Source organism: Lutra lutra, chromosome 3 (assembly GCF_902655055.1).
Source record: "Lutra lutra chromosome 3, mLutLut1.2, whole genome shotgun sequence".
NCBI lineage: Eukaryota > Metazoa > Chordata > Mammalia > Carnivora > Mustelidae > Lutra > Lutra lutra.
Window position 1 is genome coordinate 155,732,309 of NC_062280.1, and position 20,673 is coordinate 155,752,981.

Here is a 20,673-nt window from a genome sequence, read left to right on the forward strand (position 1 = left end):
AGCAATATGCTGCAGGGCTCTCAACACTTAATCAAAAGTTGTAATGAATAAACTGCTAAAACAACTGGGAATGACCAAAAAAGCCAAATGGTCTCCATAAATATTTTTTCTAGCATTACATCTAAAACCTACCTAATTAATTACCATCACCTTTCTTTAAAATACAATTGCATATACAAGCAGTTCCTGACTTTCAGAGATTTGACTTTCTTAAAACCTACATTTTCTTTTTTTTTTTTTTAAGATTTTATTTATTTATTTGACAGAGAGAAATCACAAGTAGGCAGAGAGGCAGGCAGAGAGAGAGGAGGAAGCAGGCTCCCTGCTGAGCAGAAAGCCCGATGTGGGGCTCGAACCCAGGACCTGGGATCATGACCTGAGCCGAAGGCAGCGGCTTAACCCACTGAGCCACCCAGGCGCCCCAAAAACCTACATTTTCATACATCAAACATGGTAACCTCTTTTGTAAGCTCAATTTGGACACTTACATGGCAAATGAAAAAAAAACCATTTTGAGGTGTAAGTACTACTGCTAGCTTCACCTTTAAAACTTATTATCTTGTTCAGATTACATGTGTTTGCACAACTGTTTACATTTTAAATTGCATTTACCTTACTTTAGATTAGAAAAAAGTAAAATTCATGATGCCACTTTTCATAAGAATAGGTCTCATAAGGCAACTGGGTGGCTCCGTCAGTTAAGCGTCTGCCTTCAGCTCAGGTCATGGTCCCAGGGTCCTGGGATGCAGTCCTACATCCAGCTCCCTGCTCAGCAGGAAGCCTGCTTCTCCCTCTCACTCTGCCTGCTGCTCACCCTGCTTGAGCCCTCTTTCTGTCAAATAAGTAAAATCTTAAAAAAAAAAAAAAAAGAATAGGCCTCATAATTGGGAGAAGGTAGGACGTCATCAGCCATGTTGAAAGAATAACAAATCTTTAGTCCCATTGGACCTAAATTAAGAAAGAAGGGGTGATATAAAAACAACAAAATGTCAGATATACATTGTCAAATACTGTGAATAAAAGAAATGCTTATTTAGGAATTTCATAAATTTTTTAGCTCTTTGGAACTGGAATCTTTCTTTTAACATGGAAACTGATGATTGAACTATGTACCTTTACACGGATGCTTTTATTTATTTATTTTTTTTTAAAAGATTTTATTTATTTATTTGACAGACAGAGATCACAAGTAGGAGAGATGCAGGCAGAGAGAGGAGGAAGCAGGCTCCCTGCCGAAGCAGAGAGCCCGATGCGGGGCTCGATCCCAGGACCCTGGGATCATGACCGGAGCCGAAAGCAGAGGCTTAACCCACTGAGCCACCCAGGCACTCCTACACAGATGCTTTTAGTACATAATTTCTGAAAGCAGGGAATTGCACATATGTAACAGGGAAATTATGGTCTCATGGTCCCAAGAAAAAAAACATTTTATCACATTTTCTGTGTAATCAATAGCCCATACAATGTGCTCAATATTTGTTAGAAAAATAAGTGAATGAGGTTATGCCATAATTTCTCCTACTAAAGTTACTGCAAGTTAAAAATCAAGTAATTGGCTGAATCAGGACCCTTGTTTCCTACCATCCAATCTAGAGATTCCGAGCCTTCTACTAGTGTTAATAGATTTAGTCTGACTCATCAAGTTGTGGGGGTGGTCTCAGGCCTCCTCTTAACTATTGTCAGGACAGTTGCAGTCAGGGTTGCTTCTTTTCCTGTATTGATTTCATCATGAATATACATTAGAAAAAACATAAACAGTGACAATAACAACCAGGTATTTCTCCCATTTTGCAAAAATCTGAGTAAGCCTCTAACCTTGTCATTTTAGCCACAATTTGGAAGGCACTTTAAGATACAGGCCTACCTCTGGGGTATTGGGGTTTGGTTCCAGATCACTGCAATAAGCAAACATCACAATAAAGCCATCCAAATAATTTTTTATTTTGGTTTCCCAGTGCATACAATTTATATTTATACTATACTATAGTCTATATTATAGTACTGTTGTAGTATAATAGTGTCTGAAAATATGCATGCCTTAAGTAAAAAATACTTTATTGCTAGAAATACTAATCATCATGTGAACTTTCCTTGAGTTGTAATCCTTTGGCTGGTGAAGGGTCTCACCTTGATGTTGATGGCTATTAACTGATCAGGGTGCTGGTTGCTGAAGGCTGGGTAGCTATGGCAATTACTTAAAATAAGGCAGCAGTGAAGTCTGCCACATTGATTGACTCTACCTTTCACTAATGATTTCTCTGGAATACACGATGTTGTTTGATAGCATTTCGCCTAAGGTAGAACTTCTTGCCAAATTGGAGTCAATCTTCTCAGACCCTGCTGCTGCTTTATCAACTAATGTTGTGTAATATTCTAAAATCTTTTTTTATCATTTCAATAATCTTTAAATTATCTTCACCAGGAGTAGATTACATCTTAAGAAACAACTTTCTTTGCTCATCCATAAGAAGCAACTCCTCACCTGTTCAAGTTTTTTCATGAGATTTCAAGAATTTATCTACATCTTCAGGCTCCACTTCTGATTTTAGTTTTCTAGCTATTTCTACCACATCTTTAGTTACTTCTGCCACTGAAGCCTTGAACCCCTCAAAGTTGTCCATGAGGGTTGCAATCAACTTCTTCCAGACTCCTGTAAGTGTTGATATTTTGTCCTCTTTTGATCAATCACAAATGTTCTTAATGACATCTTGAATAGTACATCTTTCCAGAAAGCTTTCAATTTACTTTGTCCAAATCCATCAGAAGAATCACTTTCTATGCTGGCTATAGCCTTTTGAAATATATTTCTTAAATAATAAGACTTGATAATAATAAGGTATTTGCTCCTTGATCCATGGGTTGCAGAATGGACATTGTGCTAGCAGGTGTGAAAACATTAAAGTCATTGTACATCTCCAACAGAAAATTTGGGTGACCAAGTACATTGTCAGCAAGAGGTAATATATTTTTTAAAGATTTTATTTATTTATTTGACAGAGAGAGGGAGAAAGCACAAGCAGGGGGAACTCCAAAGGGAAAGGGAGAAGCAGACTCCCCACTGAGCAAGGAGTCCGATACGGAGCTCCATCCCAGGACTCTGGGATTATGACCTGAGCTGAAGGCACATGCTTAACCAACTGAGCCATGCAGGTGCCCCAATCAGTAATATTTTGAAAGGATTTTTTTTTTCCTGAGCAGTAGTTCTCCACAGTGAGTGTAAAATATTAATAAGCTGTATTGTAAAGAGATGTGCTATCATCCAGGCATTGTTGGCCCATTATAGAACACAGAGTAGATTTAGCATAATTCTTTAAGGCCCTAGGATGTTGGAATGGTAATGAGCACTGGCTTCAACTTAAACTACCAGTTGCATTAGCCCCTAATAAGAGAGTCAGTCTGTCCTTTGAATCTTTGAAGCTAGGCATTGACTTCTCTCTATGAAAGTCCTAGCTGGCATCTTCTTCCAATTGCGGGCGGTTTCATCTGCATTGAAAATCTGTTGTTTAGTGTAGCCACCTTCGTTATAAGCTTAGCCAGATCTTCTGGAGAACTTGCTACAACTTCTGTATTGGCACTTGCTCTTCACTTTGTGCTTTCATGCTATGGAGATGGCTTCTGTCCTTAAACCTCACGAACCGATCTCTGCTGGCTTCAAACTCTTCTTCTGCAGCTTCCTTATCTTTCTCAGCCTTCATAGAATTGAAGAGAGTTAGGGCCTTGCTCTGGGTTAGGGTTAAGGCTTGATCTTCTATCCAGACCACTAAAACTTTCCCCATATTAGCAATAGGCTGTGTTGCCTTCTTAATCATTCACGTGTTCACTGGAGTAGCATTTTTACATTTCCTTTAAGAACTCTGCCTTTGCATTTACACCTTGGCTCAGAGGCCTAGCTTTTGGCCTGTCTCAGCTTTTGACATGCCTTTTTCAATAAGCTTAAATCATTTTTAGCTTTTGATTTAAAGTGAGAGATGAGTGACACTACCTTTTACTTGAACACTTAGAGGCCAGTGTTGGGGTACTAATTGGCATATTTTCGACATTGTTGTGTTTCAGGGAATAGATAGACCTGAGGAGAAGGGAGAGAGATGGGGTACAGCTGGTCAGTGGACTGCAGAAAACATACATTTACTGATTAGGTTTGCTATCTTATATGGTCATGGTTCATGATGTCCCCAAACAATGACAATAATAACATCAAAGATCACTGGTTACAGATCACCATGACGAATATAATCATAATGAAAAAGTTTGAAGTACTGTGAGAATTACCGAAGTGCGACCCAGAGATATGAAGTAAGTAAATGTTGGGAAAATGGTGTCCGTAGGGTTGCCACAGAACTTCAGTTTGTAAAAAATATAATACCTGTGACGCACAATAAAGTGAAACACAGTAAAGTGGTATGTGCCTATGTAAATCCTCTCTTAGTTAACATAGTTTGAAGCAAAGAACCAGAGGCAATAGGAAACAATTTTAGAAAGACAAGTTCTTAGGGAAGCCTTCTCTTTGGAGGACTCTGAGAAGAAAAAAAGCCATTCTTACCATTTTACTTTTTCTTATTTTGTTAGAAATTGTTAGAAATTGATATTAGTCATGCTTAGAGATGAAATACACACTTGATTATTTATTAGCACCAGCGGTAGGCACATGAGATCCTGTTGAAGTTTTGGATTTTAACAGTGGCAACAAAGTGAAGCATTGCTTATTAGAAATCTATTCATAGAGAGGTGATAATTTAATGGAATTTCATTCATATTTGTATCTGGTAACAAATTATATTCACTTTTCCATTTCTTTTTTTTCCACAAAATAACTTTCTGTGAAAAGCTTTCATTTTATTTATACCAACATAATAACACATCTATTTTCTATGGAACCTTCTGAATTAGCTAAATTTAGTATTAACTAAACCTTTAGTATTAGCTAAAGGCAGCTCCTTCCTGATGGGAGCAGGAGCAAAGTGAAATTACGTATTGTGTTGGAGGAAACTGAGTAGTAGTAATTGGACTATTGGTGATTGAAAACTGCCTGATAAGAAATGTGACTCAATTTCTAGGCATGTTATAAAAATAGTTCTACTTGTTTGTTTTATTTTAAATTATTTTTTAATCTAACTGTATCACTAACTTATCTATCTAAACATTTTTGTAGAATTTTAAAATTGGGTTGTTTATTTCAAGCATCATATTTTAAAGATGAGAAATAAGAACAAATTAAGGAATAGAAAATAGCTCAGATAGACTAAGTGACTTATCTAAAGACACACAGAAATTTCATGGCTGGTTTCTGTTGAATTGACCCACCCTATAATATTATATTACACTACAGAGGACTGTGTTGCAGCAAAGTGCAGGAGAGTAAAAGAGAGAATAACGTTTTATGCTTTACATTTTAGATTCCCTAGGAACATCTCTAAGCAAAATAGAAAAACCATAAATAGCATAGGCTTTGGAGATAGACTAAGGCTCTGGACTGTGTGAGCTAGAATTTGTCTATTAGTCTATTTTGCAGGGCAGTAAAGAAATTTCTTCCTGGATTTTGGTAGAGCATTGTTTGAAAGCTTAGTAATTTATTCAGTGAATCTGTTTGAGCAGCTACTGTTGGCAAGATGTTGCAGCAGTAATTGCAGGTAGAGTATTCCAAATATGTGTGAGACACAGTCTCTGTACAAATAACCACACCTTTTACACTTTTTGGTTTTTCACATTTAAATCTGTATTTAAGTGGCTGCACATAAAGACATTATTAAAGAAATAGCGAGATTTGGGGCCAGCAGATATATTTGAGATAAAAAGAAATTAGAAAGCAATATAGAAACTAATAATGAAGGTTTTAAATTAAACAAAACAATGAATAAATAGATTAAAACTTTACTGAGTGCTTTTCTATTTGATCATGCAAAATATGGCTTGTTTACAATATGTGGTACAAAATGTTCTATTGGCATAATTCAGATTATGTTTATTGGATGAAATCTAAGTAGGCAAGTAAAAGGTGTTATTTGAAAATTAATGCATAGAATGTCCAAGGAGATGTTTTTATAAAAAGTAACATTGTTGTGATTTGAAGTATAAGGTTTCCATAGAAGTAGAGTTTGAAGTGAGTATTTTTTGGATGTAGGTTCAACACACCTTGCTATTATAGGTGAAAATCACTTACTTATTTTAGAGCTTCTTACTTCATTAAAATATGTCATTATTAAAGTCCCTTGATACACATTCAAATATTAAAGGAAAAAATAATCTGCGGCACACCTGGTTGTATATAATTGTCCTTGATTCTGATAGCAAAATTTAGCAGAATTGCTCTTTAGTTAAAAGTTTTCACATTATAGTTACTTATCTTTTGGCTATAAATAGTTTTAAGTAGTTATATGGCACTTTTGTGGTGGCCTACTTAAAAAAAATATTTAAAACTTGCATATTTTTTACAATATGAAATAGAAGAGACTTATCTTGACACTCACCTGTTTTTTTTTTTTTTTTTCTTATGTCCTGGAATCATTACATACCATGCAAAGCTCCTTTCCTGTATAAAGCTATAGCAAGCTCTGGGGCAAATATACTTTTGTTTGTCCAAAGTAAATGTTTAAGTGCATGCTGGGAGTAATATAGTTAAGATTCTCGTATATTTTTACTTCTCTCTCAAAAAGCAAATTTCACTTCTCGTCAAGATAGTACTTCTACACACATTGCAATGGCTGGCCAGTTTTCTCCTCTCTCTTTTACCTCTGAGTTGAATTCATGGTAGTAGTGTGAGGTAGAGGCGGAGCAGGAGCAGGATGGGTAACAGGTAGTAAGAGTAACTCTATATGCGGTAGGGATGAGGAGCAGGGAGCATCTGGTGTCATCTCTTGATTTGTCCACGGGACCCTAATAGCAGTATATTCCCATGGCATTTAATTTTTTTTTAAATTGAGATATAACTGATATATAACACTGTGTAAGTTTAAAGTAAATAATGAAGTGATTTTATATATGTAAATATTATAAAATTATTAGCACAGTTAGGTTATTTAAGATATCTATCACCTCATATAATTATATTTGTGTGTGTGTATGTGTGTAGTGGGAACTCTTAAAATCTACTCTTGTAGCAACTTTTTTTTTTTTAAGATTTTATTTATTTATTTGACAGAGAGAGATCACAAGTAGACAGAGAGGCAGGCAGAGAGAGAGAGAGAGAGAGAGGGAAGCAGGCTCCCTGCCGAGCAGAGAGCCCTATGCGGGACTCAATCCCAGGACCCTGAGATCATGACCTGAGCCGAAGGCAGTGGCTTAACCCACTGAGCCACCCAGGCGCCCCTCTTGTAGCAACTTTTAAATATACAACATAGTATTATTAATTATAGTCACCATGCTGTACATTGTATCCCCAGGACTTACTCATCTGATAATTGAAAGTTTGTACCATTTGACCGTCTTTATCCATTTGCCCCATCCTACATCCCCACCCCTGGCAACCACCAATCTGTTCTCAATTTCTATGAGTTTGTTTTTTTAATATTTCATGTATAAATGATATCATACAGAATTTGTCTTTCTCTGACTTATTTCACTTAGCATAATGCCCTAAAGTTCCATCCATGTTGTCCCAAATGGCAGAAGTTCCTTCTCTTTCCTGCCAAATAATATTTCATTCTATCTCTCTCTCTATCTACCTATTGATCACATTTTCTTCATCCATTAATCCACTGATGAACACTTATTATTTAAGATTAATTAATAATTATTATTAAGATTATTTCCATATCTTGGCTATTATAAATAATGCTGCAGTGAACATAGGAGTACAGCTATCTTTTCTGGTTTTATTTCCTTTGGATATATTTCCAGAAGTGGAATTGTTAAAATGTCCATACTACCCCAAACCATCTATAGATTCAATGCAATTGCTACAAAAATTCCCATGGCATTTTTCAGAGAAATAGAAAAAACAATTCTAAAATTTGTTTGGAACCATAAAAGACCCCAAATAGCCAAAGCTATCTTGAGAAGGAACAAAGCTAGAGGCATCATGCATCCTGATTTCAAACTATACTCCAAAGTTATACCACCCCCCCATGTATATGGTCAACTGATATGTGACTAGGGAGCCAAGAATGCTCAATGGGGAGAGGATAGTCTCTTCAATAAATGGTGCTGGGAAAACTGGATAACCTATCTCACACTGCTCACAGAATTTAACTCAAAGTGGATTAAAGATTTAAACAGAAGACTTGAAATCATAATACCTCTGGAAGAAAACATAGGGGAAAACACCTTGACATTGGTTTTGGCAATGATTTTTTTGGATAAGACACCAAAAGCATAAGCAACAAAAGCAAAAATTAATAAGTGGGGCTATTTGATATCAAACTAAAAAGCTTCTGCCCAGCAAAGGAAACCATCAACAAATGAAAAGACAGTCTATAGAATGGAAAAAATATATGCAAATCATACATCTGATAAGGCGCTAATATACAAAACAACAACAACAACAACAACAAAAACTGACACAGCTAAGTAGCAAACAAACAAACCCGAATTTCATTAAAAAGTGGCCCAAGCACTGAGTAGATGTTTTTCCAAAAAAAGACATACAAATGGTCAACAGGTACATGAAGAGATGTTCATTATCACCAGTCATCAGGAAAATGCAAATCAAAACCACAATGACACTGTTACAATGGCTATATAAAAAAAAACAAGAGATAAAAAATGTTGGCAAAGAAGTGGAGAAGAGGGGACCCTTGTGCACTGTTGGCAAGTATTTAAATTGCTACAGCTACCATAGAAAACCTTATGGAGGTTCTTTAAAATTTTTTTCTAAAGCACCCACTTTTAATTGCTGTAGAAAAAAAGCAGTAATTGGTCAATATCATTTTATCCTTTAAAAATTTTGAGTTTGGGAGCACCTGGGTGGCTCAGTAGGTTAAGCATCCTACTTTTTATTTTTATTTATTTTTTATTTTTTTAAAGATTTTATTTATTTATTTGACAGAGAGAAATCACAAGTAGGCAGAGAGGCAGGCAGAGAGAGAGGAGGAAGCAGGCTCCCTGCTGAGCAGAAAGCCCCATGCGGGGCTCGAACCCAGGACCTGGGATCATGACCTGAGCTGAAGGCAGCGGCTTAACCCACTGAGCCACCCAGGTGCCCCTTACTTTTGATTTTTAACTCAGATCATGATCTTGGGGTCATGGGATCAAGCCCTGCATCAGGCTCCACACTCAGCATGGAGTCTGCTTGACTCTCTCCCTCTTTCCTTCCCCTGCTTGTGATCTATCTCTAAAATAAATAAATAAAATTTTAAAAAATTTAGTTTTAATGTGAATAGTTCTCTTTTTTTAAACACTTATTTATTTACATAATCTCCACACCCAACATGGGGCTTAAACTCACAACCCAGAGATCAAAAATCACACGCTCTTCTGACTGAGCCAGCCAGGCACTTCTTAACTTAAATAGTTCTTATCAAATGATTTCATGCACAGTTCAAGTTAAAATGATCTTGACAACTGAATATAAAGCAATGAACTCCATTAACTGGAAGATAACCAAAACATCAGAGGGCCAACTGGTTATTGCCACTATGTCAACTAACTTATTTGTTATTGACTGTGGGTTCTAATGATCCATTTGGCCATTAGCTTGGTTTATTGCTCACTCAGCTTCTTTTGGCTTGGGTTTTCTCCTCTGTTCAATGATAGTTTTGTATTTTAGTTCAAAAGTTCTTTAAAATATCCTCAAGATCTCAGATTATATGGATACTTTTCCTACTTGCATGTTTCCATGAATCCTCTCCCATTAGCTTAGAGAAGTTAGAGGCGATTGCTGAGTTAGTAGCCTTAGAATCATCAATGAATCTTTTTAAAAAGAATTCTGGAGGTTCTTAACCCGTGGGTATATAGACTAAGTCTATAGACTAGGACTATTTTAAATAGCCCCACTATATTAAGAGCTACTTATAAATAGCTATCTAGGTAAGTGTGAGACATAACCATATTTGGGAAGTAACTGAATCGTTACAAATCATGTGCCATCTATTTGGCAAATCCATGTGATGTCCCTGCAGCTCTCTTTACTAATAGCGCTGTAAGGAATGCTCTGGAGAGTTATGTGAAATCAGTTCAGCTTATCCTAGGGCCCAGGATAAATTCACATTATATCACTTTTAAACAGGAAAGTATATTCCTCACCTGACTGAACTAGTTTAAATATCAACCCAGGCTTGAAAACGGAATCAATTATATGACCCTAGCTTTAAGGATGGAGACATAGAATGGTAGCTGGTAATTTAACATCTGAGGAGACTGAATTGGTTAGAGCTGATTTAAAATTGGTAAAGGCAGCAGGGACAGATGGTTTCAGCATCACATTTTATGTGTTTTTAAAGGGAAAAAAATGTCCTATATCTACATGAGACATTTTTATTCTCTTGCAAAATGCAGAGTGACTTCTTACAATAATGATGCATTCTGGAACAGTATAAATATATTAATCCTGAAGAAATGAAATTAGTTATTTATCTGTGGGAAAGTATGGGCCCAGTAGCCACAAACTTTCCCAAAGACCTCATTAATGTCTTTCAAAACAAACTCAGAGGAGGGGAAGGACATTTCACTTTGGTGATAGTTTAAATCAAACTTCACTTCTACAATGGTCAGCAAGAACCAGCAAGTATTTTTGTATATGTGTGAGTATGATGAGTGTCTTTTGAGGGCTTAGTTGGAAATGTACAGATCTCCTGTTAAAGGGTCACTTCTCTCACTGATGGTAAACTGGAAGGGCTGACCTGCTTTAGAGGGTCCTGGCTCTCCCCAAGATTTCCCCAAATACCAAACCTCATTTCCTTGTCTACAATTTGTATTCTGTTTTTGTCATGTCAACTCATTTCCAAAGAATGAATCCTTATGTTTTTGAGCAGTGTCAAAAATGAAGCTTTTTATTATTTTATAGTTCATGTTAAGAGGATTCATTTGGCAGTGTTCAAATCTTAAGCCAAATTAGTGCAATTTATTCAATGCAACAATTTCATGGTTTGTTAATTCATTGTTATTATTGCTAAGTTTCATTCTAATTTGCCTTGAAACTGAACAGTAAGTAATATCTGACAAAAACTGCATAGTACCTCAACGTTCCATAGGATGAAGGTAAAAACATATATACTTAAACAAAATGGACAAACAATGGGTTTATAAAATAAGGAAGGTTTTTTAATTAGAACAAAATGAAACACTTTTGAAAATGAAAAGGCAATTTAAATTGATTGTCAGTATTGAGCCAGTTGCTTATAGCAGAAAATTGTCTTATCTTATGATGACAATTTAAGCAGAGACTGGGAAAATAATTTTAAACCTGCTTCATTGTAATATTAACTTATCTTTAAAGGAGCCATTTACATTTTAAAAAATTCAACTACTTCAGTTATAGCTATTAGGGACCAAAATGTTCATTAATGTTAATTATAGCTATATATCTTTCTACAGTTGATATTTTGTTATTATATGTAATTTTGTTGTGGTTGACATTGTTTACTCTGCCTCAACTTTTCAGTGAGTAGATAGTTATGTTTCCCAAAAGCATCTTATGTTATGAATAGACAAAGAGAAGAAAAAAATAATAAAAAAGAAAACACTCTTATTTAAAATGGAATTTTCCAAAAATGAATTTAATTATGAAATAACCTGAAAAATACTATTGATTAATTTAAAATGTTCAAGTTTTTACTAGCACAATTATATTTAAAGTGTATGCTTTAAAAAGCATTTGACATTTCAGTGGTATTCTTAAAAACTTTTGTAGTAGATGCTCCTGTATGGCCCTTATTTTCTTCTGTTTGAATCTAGACTTCCTTTAACATCATTTACTCTCTCTTCAACTCTTTTATCTCTCTTCATTTAAGTCACCACTGGCCCCTTATTTGAAAAGTCTTATATTGTGTGGCCTGTCCCAGTATTCAATGATGCCAACCAAGCCTTTGTTCTTAAAAGTTTCTCCTCTCTGTGGAGAAAGGGGAACCCTCTTACACTGTTGGTGGGAATGCAAGTTGGTGCAGCCACTTTGGAGAACAGTGTGGAGATTCCTCAAGAAATTAAAAATAGAGCTTCCCTATGATCCTGCAATTGCACTACTGGGTATTTACCCCAAAGATACAGATGTAGTGAAAAGAAGGGCCATCTGTACCCCAATGTTTATAGCAGCAATGGCCACGGTCACCAAACTGACGAAAGAACAAAGATGCCCTTCAATGGACGAATGGATAAGGAAGATGTGGTCCATATACACTATGGAGTATTATGCCTCCATCAGAAAGGATGAATACCCAACTTTAGCAGCATGGACGGGACTGGAAGAGATTATGCTGAGTGAAATAAGTCAAGCAGAGAGAGTCAATTATCTTATGGTTTCACTTATTTGTGGAGCATAAGGAATAACACGGAGGACATGGGGAGATGGAGAGGAGAAGGGAGTTGAGGGAAATTGGAAGGGGAGGTGAACCATGAGAGACTATGGACTTTGAAAAACAATCTGAGGGTTTTGAAGAGACGGGGGTTGCGAGGTTGGGGGAACCAGGTGGTGGGTATTAGAGAGGGCATGGATTGCATGGAGCACTGGGTGTGGTGCAAAAACAATGAATACTGTTATGCTGAAAAGAAATAAAAAATTAAAAAAAAAAGTTTCTCCTCTCTTAACTTCCATGACATTTTTTCAGTGACTCCATTTCTCTCTGAATGTACCTCTTGAATTTCATTTGTTGGTTTCCTTTTTTTTGCTCATTCCTTAGAGCCCACATCTCTTAAGTCTGACTTCCACTTCTCACATCATACGTATTTCCCGGGCAATCTTATCTGCACTGGTGTGTTCAAATATAGCCTGTAAGTAGAAAACCCTAAAGTGTATTAAGGGGCTCTAGAGCACCTGTTGTTCCTGATTGTATACTAGAACATTCCACATAGAAATATCAGTTTACCTCGTGCTTCATATCCCTGAAAGCAAAATTGTTTCTTTTCCACACGTCTGCTATTCCCCTTTATTCCTTATCTTAGCAAATCATTCTCTTGGGCCACTCCCCAGTTCTCCCCATCTTACCATGACATCATTATCTACCAAGTTACTGGAGCCAAAACCTAAGGCAGCATCCTTCTTTTCTTTCCTCAGTTCAGTTAATCAGTAAGACTACCTTGAGAAAATTATTTACATATTTCCACATCTCTCTATTTTCACAATTCCTGTGTAATTTAAAGTCTACTGTTTAGAACCAATTGAGATATAAGAGATTATCAAATGGAGATAAAAAATCTTTATCGCTGCTAAACACGTTGAAAATATTAAATTAGATATAGAGCAAAAGTGAGTGTCTTGGGGCGCCTGGGTGGTTCAGTGGGTTAAGCCGCTGCCTTCGGCTCAGGTCATGATCTCAGGGTCCTGGGATCGAGTCCCGCATCGGGCTCTCTGCTCAGTAGGGAGCCTGCTTCCCTCTCTCACTCTCTCTCTCTCTGCCTGCCTCTCTGTCTACTTGTGATCTCTCTCTGTCGAATAAATAAATAAAAATCTTTAAAAAAAAAAAAAAAGTGAGTGTCTTTAAGATTTCCCCCAAGTTCTAAATGCAGATCAAAACCACAATGAGAGAACAGCTAACAACTGTCAAGAGTGGAAAAAAACCCAAAAAACCCTCAAACAAGTGTTGATAAGTATGGAGATTCCTCAAAAAATTCAAAATAGAACTAGTTTACAATCCAGTAATCACACTACTGAGTATTTATCCAAAGAATATAAAAACACTAATTTGAAGGGATACATATACATGCACTCCTATGTTTTTGGTGACATTATTTTTTTTTAAAGATTTATTTATTTATTTGACAGACAGAGATCACAAGTAGGCAGAGAGGCAGGCGGAGAGAGAGGGGGAAGCAGGCTCCCCGCTGAGCAGAGAGCTGGATGCAGGGCTCAATCCCAGGACCCTGAGATCATGACCTGAGCTGAAGGCAGAGGCTTAACCCACTGAGCCACCCAGGTGCCCCTATAGCAACATTATTTACAATAACCAAATGATGGAAGCAACCCAAGTGTCCATTGATAGATGAATGGATAAAGAAGATATGGCATATATATATATATATATATATATATATATATATACACACACACAATGAAATATTAGCTATAAAAAAGAATGGAATCTTATCATTTGCAATGACATGTATGGAGGGGGGTAGGGAGAGGGTGGTGGGTTTATGGACATTGGGGAGAGTATGTGCTATGGTGAGTGCTGTGAAGTGTGTAAACCTGGTGATTCACAGACCTGTACCCCTGGGGCTAATAATACATTATATGTTTATTAAAAAATTATTTTAAAAAGTTTAAGTCTCTTTCTTACATCTTACCTCCCAACCTCCAAGGGAAGAAATTGAGAGAGAGAGGTGGGGGGAGAGAGAGAGAGGCTGCAAATACACATACATAGCTTTTAAACATTATTTCAACTCTTCTTTGCAAGGGCAGAAACTAGTGTTTCTCGTTCAGCATGGCATTTCTAGCACCCTAAACAAGGCTTATGTATATTGATACCTGACAAATATATGTTTAATGAATGAAAAAGAATATGTAAATCTTCTATGTTCCTTTCTCTGGGCTTGTTTGCTGATCTTGACACTCTCATTACATTTCTTTTGTATCTCTATTAAAATATTTTTCTTTCTATATAACCATAATTTCCTTTTTACATTTATGTCTTACAGCTCTCATGATTGAATGTTTGTGTTTCCCACAAACTGATATTGAAGCCCTAACCCCCAATGTGATGGCATCAGGAGGTGGGGCCTTTAAGGAGTAATTCAGTTTGGAAGAAAGCCTAGCTCCTGAATTCCATTCATTCTTTCATATATCACTTCTTCACTCAGAAAACATTTATTATGTGCCTGCTATGTTACAGGTGCTTCTTCAGGTCCTGGTATATAAAAATAGCTGAAAAACAACCTTTGTTTTGGCAAGCTTGTAGACTAATAGAGGAATTAGTCTGTAAATAAATAAGTGCAGTACAACGTTCTGCTCTGAGAGAAGATTTTGTGTGGCACTGAAAAGTAGGAAATGTGTTGAATTTGCATTTGTTGAGTAAAAAAATGAATCAGTAGCATTTGCTAAATATTTTGCCTTGCCCTTCATTATCAGATTATTTCCATAACAAAAAATGTGTCTCTTTTTAATTTTACACATGAAAATATATTGTGTACCTACCTGCATGTTAAGCTTTCTAATTATTAATTCTAACTTCTGCTCAAGTTAAGCTCTGTAATTCAGACATCTAATGCTATTTTACTTACTTTCAGTTTATAGAATTAGAATTATTAAGATTCAAAATGTCTTTGAACTAGATAGTTATTAGTGTCCTTCTCTTATTAGATTCTATAACCCTAGTATAATACAAAGAAACTTCTGGACAGGCTTGATAATAGTAGGAATTAGTCCACAGTTTTTTTTTTTTTAATCAGTATTTTTCCGTTCCTGTTCTTACAGTTACTTTGTCCCTTTGATATTAGCCTCTCTCCAGTTAAGATAAAGGCTGTCTGTTCAACATGATGCTATCAAAAGTTTATATGTTATGTGTTCCCTGATGACCTTCCAACTATAGAAGCATGTGGACCCCCTGTATGGCAAATACTGTTGCCAGTGCACTGTAAATGCTCTTTGAGCCAGGCTGTGGCCACCTACTTTGGGTATTTCTCAAGAAGGTTAACAGCATGGATTCTGACCTGGATCCGTAGGCATGTTATCTTCATTGGTGATTGCGTAGGCATTTATGAACCTGCTTTTGGATGAGAGAGGTTGAGGAATAGGATCCAAAGCCTATTTGACCCTCTAAAGAATGAAACTGAAAGTCTATTGGGCTTTGCTTTTGCTGGGAATAATGGTTCCTGATTATTAGAATCCAGTGGGACACTATAATATTGGTATTCATCACCAGGGCTAAGAGTCTTGAACTTGTGAACTCTCTGCTGTGGGCTAAGCAATTCTGAGGTTGTTCCTCCCTCTCTCCTGTGACACAGAACTACAAATTCTCTAGATTTGGGATTTTTTATTAAATCACCTACCTTGGAATGAGGGTTAGTTACAAACCACTGGGACCATCAGTCATTTTACTTTTTTTACCATGTCTAACCATCATTTTATATTTGCTTCCAGTAGCTGGCCTTATAAATCTTAATTAAAGTCTTTCTCAGCCACTGAATTTAAGCTGTCACCTATTATAGCTTCGTGGAAATGTCTGTGTCCATTAAAATCTTATCAAAATGCAGCATCTATTACCTTTGCAGTTCATGTTGCATTTATCTCTACAAGCGTTGTTAATGGGGGGAGGGTGGATATCTGCTGGCAGCATAACATTCTCTGACAGGTGGCGATAAGCAGCAACGGCTGGATTTTCTCTCTCCATAGCCTTAGTTGTATCTTTAAATTCCTGGAACCGTGGTTTGCTAGATACAGGATGTCTAGAATACTTTAAACAAAAGTCAACCTTTGATTCTCATTCCAAGCCATAAAGAGGTAAAATACTGATGATATTTTTCTCAGATCACTCACACTTTAAGAAGCAGCCTGAAGTAGTAAAAGTTCAATTTGTTGGCATGATCCAACGGAGTATTTGCAAATTTAAGAAAAAATGCATACCTAAATTCATGAACAAAGGAATGTGTGTTGCTTTTAAATTTCACTTCTGATATTTCCGTGTGGAAGCGGATGTAATTTAAATCCAATATGTCTGTGTTGGCATTATTGAATGGTGTTTTAAACATTTGCTTTCTATAACTAGCTTGACTAGGAAATGAACTTGAGAAGGTGAGAATTTCAGATGGAGATCTAAAAGTATGACTGTGTAAGAGATTTAAAAGTAGAGAGCTGGAAATTATGTAAAATCGTCCTTCGGAGTACTGCAGCATCAAATATTATCAGTGCAATGACACCAATCAAAAATATTGTCGAGTTCTTTAGTCATGGGGAATAAAAGAACAAAATAGGGTACTTGGATATAGATCAGTGACACATTCCAGCACTAAAGAATTTAGATACTATTAAAGTTTCACAGTTGCTGCCAGGCAGGTCACAATAAGGGTTAAAACACTTATCAGTTGTGATACTCTGTCTTGATAACCTTATTAATCCTTCAGAGGCACTAAAGGAAATAGCTAACAACCGAGAACAAGTTATAACTGATGCAGTGTATTTCATCCAGTTCTAATCTCTTCTCAATTATTCAAGGAGATTTTTCAACTAAAACCTTTCAGATCTCTTGGTATCATTCATCTCTAAGAGTGCTGGCAGTATTTCTGCGGATTCTAAGATGGCAGCTGGTCAATATCAATTTCACCTCTCATTTTCTGTTACTTATAATCAGAAGCCCTTCCAGGGCAGGACTTTGTCTGTGTGCTTGCTTCACTTATATCCCTAGTACCTGGCACAGGGCTCTACATAGAGTTCTATGTAGAGGGATTTGTAAATGCAGGTGATTATTTTGGTGGAGATATTTCTGAGGACACATCTGTGAGTTGGGAGACATTTCTTTTTTTCATTCTTTGGAGAGACTGTGATCCTAAGGGCATAAATAAATACGCACTGCTTAATCCAGTCTGTCTCTTAGCAATGTTTTTAACAGAAAGAAAGCTACCATATTTCTTTGTCATCATATTATTTATGCATGTAGAAAATACCTGTTGTATTTTTTATCTTAAATTTCAGAGAAGTTACTACATTTTAATAGACGTTTTACTGTTTTTGAAACATTTTGGGGTGGGGTCTTTACATAACGCTAACCGAGATGTTTATAGAGACAGTAAATACATATAATGTATTATACAACTTTTATGTAGTGGAGCAATTTAATATATAATTACTACTTAAAAACCACTGGTATCTTGTACATTCATTCATTCATTCATTTGTCAAGCATTTATAGCTCTGGGTGTAGCAGTGAATAAAAATGTTCTTTATCCTCATGTAACTAATATGCTAGTGGGAAGGAAACATATAATGACTAAAAAAAATAAAGCGTATGGAATATAAATTATGGTAATTTCTAGGGGGAAATATAAAGTAAATAAGGGTGATAGGGATCTTCAGGTAGAGATGCTGTAATTTGAAATAGGATGTCAAAGAAGCCTTTACTGAGAAGGTGACATTTGATTCAAGACCTGAAGAAGGTGAGAAAGCTCAACCATTTAGCTCTCTGAGGACGAGCACCATGGTCAGTAGAACAGAAAGTGCTCAGAGATGGGAGCTATTTGACAACAAGCCAAAAGGCCAGTGTGGCCAGGGCTGAGCAGAAAGGGGAAGAGTAGACAAAGGTGAGGACATAGTGGGCAAGGGGAAGATTGTGTAATGCCATGCTGGCCATTTGAAGAAATTTTTCTCTTATTTCAAGTGAGACAGGATGCAGCTGGTGGTTTTGAGTATAAGATATGGAGGCTGAAAATATAGTAAGTTTTAAGAATTTAGAGTAACTGAAGATAGTAGCTTATTAAAGAAATCAACAGAATTATTAAAGAAGGAAGATTTTAAATCATATTTTCCTTGGAACTCTTTGGAATGAAGCTTCCTCTGATGTTACTATCAAATAGATTATGTAGAATCTTTTATATTTTATATGAAACTCAGATGTAATAAAATTTTAGAGGATTGTCATATTCAAATGCTCTTGTAATATCATTGTTCCTTTATTTTAATAGGCATGTTGGGGATCAAAATATAGAGGGTCCTAAATGATGTGAGGTAGACTGTATCTCTAAAGCAGGAGACCCTCACAGTCTCTAGTGGAAACACATTTTCTTTCTGGGGTGGCTGCATAGGTATCAGCACCAACAAACTCCCTTTAGGAAAGGTCACTAATGATTTGATAAAAGCAACTGAAAAGTGTGGATAGTAGTCAAACTAGAAGTTTTCCCTTTTAGAGGAAGGAACTCTGGAATCATAGGAAACTATATTCCTCTATTTACAAGTTTGTGACACTTGAGTGAGTTACTTAGATTCCCTGAATCATAGTTTTTATCCCCTCTGAAATGGAAGTAAGTATTTTTACATTATGTTATTGAAGATTCCATAAAGAAATTTAACTGGAAGCTCCTTACATAATGCCGGTACTATTAAGTATATGATAGATTTTGTTTATTTCCTCCTCATCCTGACCAACATATTATTCTTTTTAAATCTTGTAATGGGATAATTATTATTCTTTTAGGTTAATTGAGATATAATTGATATAACATTGTGTAAATTTAAGGTGTGCAACATAGTTATTACATACATGTATATATTGCAAAATGATTATCACAGTAAAGTTAGTTAATATGTCCATCCACCTCACGTAGTTATATTTGTGTGTGTGGTAAGAACTTTTAAAATCTACTCTTTTAGCAACTTTCAAATATATGATACAGTATTATTAACTATAGTCACCATGCTGTACAGTACATGCGCAGGACTTACTCATCTCCTAACTGGAAGTTTATACCTTTTGACCACCTTCCCCATTTCCCCCATGCTGCACCCCCATCCCTGGCAACCACCAATCTGTTCTCTGTTTCTAGGAGTTTGGTTTTTAAGGATTTCATATCTAAGTAATATCATACAATATTTATCTTTCTCTGTTTGATTTATTTCACTTACCACAACATTCTTAGGGTCCATCCATGTTGTTGGATTTGGTGGGATTTTCTTATTTTATATGGCTGAATAATAATTCCATTGTGTATACATAGCCATATTTTTTTCTTTTGAAGAAAACATTTAGAATTTACTTTTTTAACAACTTACCTATGTATCATACTGCAGTGTTAGCTATAGTCATCATGCTGTACATTTCATCTCCCTTACTTATTTATCCAACTGAAAATTTGTATCTTTTGACCATCTTCCTCTGATTTCCCCTCTCCTACCACCTGCCTCTGGCAACCACAAGTCTGATCTCATTTTTAGTGAGATTTTTCCCCCCTTTTTAGATTACGCATATAAGTGAGATCAAACAGTATTTGTCTTTCTCTCACTTATTTCACAGCATAATGCATTCAGATTCCATTCACGTTGTTGCCATTGGTAGGATTTTCTCATTTTTAATGGCTGAATAGTATTCCATATGTATCACAACTTCTTTATTCTTTCATCTATTTATGGACTCCTAAGTTGCTTTCATGTCTTGGCTATTGTAAATAATGGTGCTGTGAACATAAGAGGGCAGATACCTGTTTGAGGTGGTGTTTCTGTTACCTTTGAATGTATTTCCAGAAGTTGAATTTTCTGGCTCATATGGTAGTTCTATTTTTAGTTTTTTGAAGGACTGTCATATGGCTTTCCATAGTGGTTACACCCATTTACTTTCCTACCAATAATATATGAGAGTTCCTGTTTTCCATATCCTCACCAACACTTGTCTCTTTCTTTTGATCATAGCTATTCTAAACAGTGTGAGGTGATATGTACATTTCCCATATGGTTAGTGACATTGTGCTTCTTTCTACGTACCTGTTGGCCATTTGAATATCTTCTTTGGAAAAATGTCTGTTCAGGTCTTCTGCCAGTGTTTTAATTAGATTATTTGTTTGTTTGCTCTTGAGTTGTATAAGTCCCTTATACATTTTGGATATTAACCCTTTATCAGGTATGTAGTTTGCAAATATTTCTCCTGTTTCATTCATCTAAACCACCTTAACTCT